Source organism: Glossina fuscipes, unplaced genomic scaffold, assembly GCF_014805625.2.
Source record: "Glossina fuscipes isolate IAEA_lab_2018 unplaced genomic scaffold, Yale_Gfus_2 0, whole genome shotgun sequence".
Lineage (NCBI taxonomy): Eukaryota > Metazoa > Arthropoda > Insecta > Diptera > Glossinidae > Glossina > Glossina fuscipes.
This window is the reverse complement of record NW_023998414.1, coordinates 11611327-11617779: the sequence shown is the minus strand read 5'-3', so window position 1 is coordinate 11617779 and position 6453 is coordinate 11611327. Positions and strand designations below refer to the sequence as shown.

The 6453-nt window shown below is 32.1% G+C and overlaps 2 non-coding genes across 2 annotated transcripts; both read right to left on the bottom strand.

Moving 5' to 3' along the window:
- Nucleotides 1-4477: 4477 nt before the first annotated feature.
- Trnas-uga lies at nucleotides 4478-4559 on the bottom strand. The gene has a single exon. It is a non-coding gene; the product is annotated as a tRNA-Ser (tRNA).
- A 168-nt stretch (nucleotides 4560-4727) lies between these two features.
- Nucleotides 4728-4799, bottom strand: Trnag-ucc. The gene has a single exon. It is a non-coding gene; the product is annotated as a tRNA-Gly (tRNA).
- Nucleotides 4800-6453: the final 1654 nt, after the last annotated feature.

Genomic DNA, 6453 nt, shown 5'->3' with positions numbered 1-6453 from the left:
ACATATATACATGTAGATTGCAAGTCTACTTACTTGCTGTGGTATGTTTTTTGGGTACACTTCAAATGGATTAGTATTAATACTCTTTCTATTCGTTAGCATTTTGATTTTGTTGTTGCTATTATTGGAGTTGTTATAATTCCTCATTCAGTCAGTATGGTCACCAGTGGTGGAGTTATATTATGATTTTGTGTATACGATAATCTTAAGAGTTTTAATAGAAGGTTTTTACATAAACAGCGACCATTATATCAGATGTTTGTTTTCACTTGGTCGACCAGCATTAAAATAGTACTGTAAATTATATATATATATATATATATATATATATATATATATATATACGAAATTTAGATTAGTAATGTTATGTAGAAGCTTTTCCATCGATAAAATAAATAATTAAGACAATTACAAGTTTACTAATCGTAATACTATGCGGCTGTAATAGCAACTTTCTATTTTGAAATGATTCGCGTGAAGCACTCCTTCAGGGTTTTTAAGACAATCTACAGGCGATAGTCAGAACCTCGAATTTCAGCTTATATTTCAGTCGAAAAATATAAACCAATCATAAAAAAAAATTTTATTTGGAAATTAGGTACTCAGGCGGCATTCACTGATCCTATAGCTAAATTCATTTTAAGTTTGGATTGTCATTGTACATAAGCAATAAAGGCTTCACGCTTCATTTTCATAGGAAACATGAAAATCGATCAGGTGCGCGAAAGAAGTTAAGTCGCAGGCACTCAAATTCACGTCCGCTTGCGGTATAAGCGGATGTATGCAACATCCCGAGGAACTTGCTATAAATCCAATATTTTATTGGACATGTCTGTGTGCCCATCTGGTCGTCTCTTTTCTTTTTAGATATATCGATTAAATTCGGTAGGTTGACGTAATTTGTCTCAAGGATGTACGTTATCAAAAATGGTTCAGATCGGACCACTTTTTCAGTTCCCGTATAGAGCGGTTTTTTCAAAAGTCGTTACATGAACAGCGGTAAGACGGTGTAGGGTATTTTATGACTGCCCACTGCTCACGGCCCGCAATTTTGTATTTATTTTCTTGAGTTCATATTATGACATATGTCTTGTTTTCCTCTCAAAGGAAAGATGACGTGGTCAAAAGAGTAAGGAAGTTAGAATCAAGTAAAAACCGTATACCCTTTGTGCAAATATCATCTCAATCTATAACTTGTACTTGTATAACTTGTTCTTTAATTAGTTATGAACCATTTAATTGGTTGACCTTGCACGCTTCCGCTTATCCGCATTTTTATTAACTTAAGCCCGGTTTGCATAAGTTGAATAATCGGTTCCGATGAAAAAATAACCGAACAGCGTGCGCCAAATCTACGAAAATACACACGCGTTACAATAAGTCATATGTTAGGTCGGGGAAAAAAACGGGGAAAAAAGCAAAGAACGCGTACAATGCTGTTGTTCCGGTTGACAGCATTGATGATGAACGATATATATCGGTTATATGGTATTCTCAAGAAGTAAGCAACTACAGGGAAATTGGATCCGTGAAATATGTGATCTCAACAAAATTTGCACCGTATCACACGATCAGCGAAAGGATACTCTTTTCCGCAAGGGACATTGGAACGAAAAATTCGCGTCTTTTGCACGCGTCCTGCCACGTTCAATTTCAATTTCGTTCGTTCGCAAATCATGCCTCACAAAATCCTAACCTGACATTTTCATCCTAAAATGTCCATATTTAGTTATTTATGCTTATGTAATTGTAATTTTATTTGTGCAAACTTTGTAATTTCCACTTATCGAACGACCCATAGTTTGTCAAAACTAAATAAAAAATTTTGAATATATATTTTCGTACAGTCAATAATGTTGTTTTTTGAAGGAAATGTTAATTCTACAAAATTTTGAAGCAACTTCCTCTGAGAAATGTTTTGTATATTATATGAAATTTGATGTTTTGTCTCATCGTTCCAATGGACCAAGGTACGATTATAAATGAATGCGAAAGAGTAAATAAGTTTTTTTTAGGTTAAGAAAACTCTTTTAGAAAACATTTTCAATATCAAAATGACTTACTCAATTCGAATATTAGCGTCTACTTTTAACAGACTAATAAATGAAAAAGTTATCATTGGCATGCACTGTCTCTTTACTCAAACAACCTCATATCTCTTACCTTCTTCCCAAGGAAGTATATAAGGCTTTTTATATTAATTAACGCTTATATATAATACTGTACTGTATCGACATTTCGGTATGAGATGAGATGAGATGAAATGTTTCATATAAAAGTCTACACAAAAACTTAAAACGTGAACGAAAACCAGAGATCATGCTGTCTCTTTCACGAAACGAATATATGTATGAATGTAGTCATTTTTTGTCGATTGCGTTTTAAAGGATCTCAATATATAAGACCTACGGATGTACGCTTAAAAGCATATACGCACACATCTATCTTTATAATGTATATATATACATATATACATATGGATAATATCGTGTGTGCATCCTTTTTGACTATTCATATACAAGGAGTTTTCTTTAGTTTCTCTTGTTACTATGGTTGGTAAATGTTAGTATAGCTATATATATACTGAGATATGTATAGGTATAAGTTCATGTTCCTAGATTATGTTAGTTTTTTTTTTTATTCCATTCTGCCTGTTTTTTGGTTTCTCCAGCAACACAGCCTATATACAGATACGTGCTTGAATAGATTGGTCTGTGGGAAGCGGACATTTGGAAACATAAAAAAAATAAAAAAAAAAAAAAATAAAAAATTTGCAACCATATAGGTGTGCGTTTGTATAACTATTTTCATCTCTTTCTCAGGCTGCGTATACGATGTCCATGGTCACATATGTACATACGGTTACACATATGTGCAAATACGTATTGGCTTCTTCAATGCGAATACTCCTTCCATAGCAGGGTAAAATGCATATACGAACAACAAAATACAGTAATGCGCACCATTGTCGATTTGATGTAGTTTTTCTTTCTTCTCTTCTTTTTTGGAATTATTGGTTGATTGGCTTGTTAGGTGGTCAACAGTGGGAGACTAAATATTGATGATGTTTGCATGTGGCTGCTACAAAAACTATGCAACGTTTCTTCACTTTTTTGTTTTCAGTTTTCAGTTTTCAGTTTTTTTTTTTTGTTTTTTCTACGCTTTAGTGAACGGCACAGCATACAATAAAGGTAAGTGAGTGTTGGTAGATAGGAAAGGACAATCATCTGTAAATTTAACAAAATTTTATTGAAATTTAAGCAAAATTTAAGCTTTATTAGTTAATTTTTTTGCAATATGAATATCACATGTATTATATCTAGCATTACTGCTTAATAGTGAAAGACATAGTCATCGTAATGGGCCACGATCCATTATTAAACACTCTACACCATTTCGTTCGTCGTCGACCTTTCAAAATAATGTATTATATGGGAAATGATTGAAGAAGCGTTCGTTCGTGGGCAAAAACACATCGGTCTACCAAATTTTACCAACATATCTTAAATATAGGGGCCTGTAACTTGAACACAAGAGAACGATAGACCAGGTTGAATAATAAAACGTAAGTGTATTTCAAATCTTTTTTAAAAATTTCTCAATAATATCTATACAAGATCTTATCTTAGCCGATCATAGTTGATTTCTCCTTTCTAACACTGTTCTACATATATGCACTTTGGAATTCTTTCATTGATGAAAACCGCTAAACTACCGTAATTTTTAGTTGTATTTTGGTTACCGAAGATTCCATTCTTAAAGCATTAAGAGCAAAAGGTTTGCTTTATCTTTAGATAGGTCCAAGTCTCTAACTACATCGCCTAGTTTAATGTGACTAAGCTTTCGTGCGTCTAAAGACGAAGGATGATATAATTTCTCTCTTCCACAGTCATCGCCTATATCTCACTGCTGAGTGCATTCTTCCGGATGGAGTAGTACAAACAGACTGTCTTCATATGATACTGCGTGAATGGCTTATGCGGTGTTCTTTTTTCTTAAAATTCTATGCTAGATAGGCAGTATCAAGCAAAAGCGCGGTAATTGCATTCCATTCTCCATGGAGAGAAAACATCATCTCACCACACAAATCACAAAATTGTCGAGAGAGCTTTAAAAATTACGTGCCTGTAGGGATTTTATCCCACCTGAAATAAAAATAAAACCTTGATATTTTCTGAATAAATAGTATTTTAAATTTAACATACAAATTAAAAGAAACGAACCACTGGACCGGACCGCATTTACTCGCACTAACATTATTTCTATATGTACCGTACGTGTTTGGTAAAACATGCATATGCCTTTTTCTTGAGAAATGGCTGCTTGTTTCTTAAACACTATTTATTGTTACTATTATAATTTATCTGGATTAAAAAGCTTAAAAAAAAATAGGAGATTTTCAACAAATTTTTTTTTTAAGTAGTCTTCTTAATTTAAATCAATACAAAAAGTAGCATACATGACTGCGGGGATTATGCGCTGCGGACAGGATTCGAACCTGTGCGGGTAGAACCCAATGGATTTCAAGTCCATCTCCTTAACCACTCGGACACCGCAGCTTATCAGCGTTATCGGCAATGTCGGTAAATAAACTTTATGAGAAAACTTATAAAAACTAATATAAAAAGCAAACACGATAAATCAATTTTTTTTTGTAGTTGATCCAATTGCATATAGTAGTTAATTTTTTGAAAAGAAAACGCATATGGTTTTGCAAATAGAATAAATGCGTCGGCCGGGAATCGAACCCGGATCAACTGCTTGGAAGGCAACTATGCTAACCGTTACACCACCGACGCCGATTGCCCAGTCATCGTATCGACTAGTTTTGATTGCAACCAATTGATAAAATATATATATATATATATATATATGTATAAATTAATTTAATTGAAAGATATAAATTTATTTTTCTTAGAAAATACTTACTTTATGCATATATAGCTCTTTAACTGCTTGAAATAATATTGCATTTGCATATACAACAATGATTATACTTACAATACAAATATGACCGCGAGTATAACTTGGTTTTACCGAAATAAACATATGCAATGAGAAGAGTGAATTAGGCTCGATGTTTTAATTCCCAGCCAGGGTGCAGAAAGAATTTTATTAATTAATTATATAAAACGAATAACAACGTAACCACAAACTAATAATAAGACTTAATTAAGGAAGCAATTTCAGGAAGAATATATCAATGCTCATCGAAACAAAACTTAGGGATTTGTTCTCAAAACGTTCCAATTATGAATAAGTTTCACCACTTGATGACCTACGATATATTATTTGTTAGGGTCCTTCAAATAATGTCCACGTAATAAAGGTTTTTTATAGACCTAATGGAAATGTTAAAGCTTTACTTTATACGCATATTTTAAGCGACTTCAAGAAAACTTTCAACTTTCTGATTTTTCAATTACCATAACATTGGATCGTGATCAAAAAGAATAAAAAACAAACTTGGTTGATTAATTTTTTAAAAAGCATCATTTCAGTGCATAATATGATATGTTTAGCATAATATATAGTCATATACTCTTATATTACCACTTTTGGTTTGCTGTTTTTTTTATAACGTCTCTTCCGTTTTTTATAGTATATTTGTCTAATTTTTGTTTTTACAAATCCCTAAAATTCAACACAATTAATTTTTAGTGTTTTTCCAACACTTTCCCCTGCTTATCTGTCAGTAATAGTTAGATTCATAATAATAGAATAGTTTATGTGGAAGTTTCCCTCACTTAAGAACACACACATATACATATGTATACATATATATATATATATATATATAATATATATAAAAACACGTACGCACAAACATTTTTATTATATTATGAAAAGTTAATTGAGCATGAATAAAAACGTAAGTAAAATAATTCATCATTATGTGTGCACTCAGAGCGGGAAATACCCACTAACGCTCTTCAACGCAGTTGCCATAAAAAATAAAACTTAATTAGAAAATAAACAAACTGCCAACACAAATATTAAGCGTATTAATAACAGATAATATCTAACTTTAGGTACGTATGTAGTAGAGTTTACTTTCTATGCGGAGAATATAAAAAAAAAAATAGAAGCCTAATAACTTTGTTTTCTTTATTTTCTGTTTTTTCATCTCTTTTTCTCTAAAGCTTCGATGTTTTATAGTCTGAAGAATAGAGAGAAGTGCTTGAACAGCAACATACATTTTTTTTTTCCACGCATCATCATAATAATTAAATTGTGATTCTTGGCAATTTTCAAATTGTTCGAATAACTAATTTGCACGTATGTCAGAGTAGTTGTGTGCGCGTATGTGCGTGCATGCTTGGGCTATATTATATGCATGCGAATAACTAAACGGTTTTGCTTTGATTAGTAGCTAATTTTTTATGTTTTCCATGTTAGCATGTGGATGGATTCGTATTGTACCTATACATATATATGTACGTATATATATAT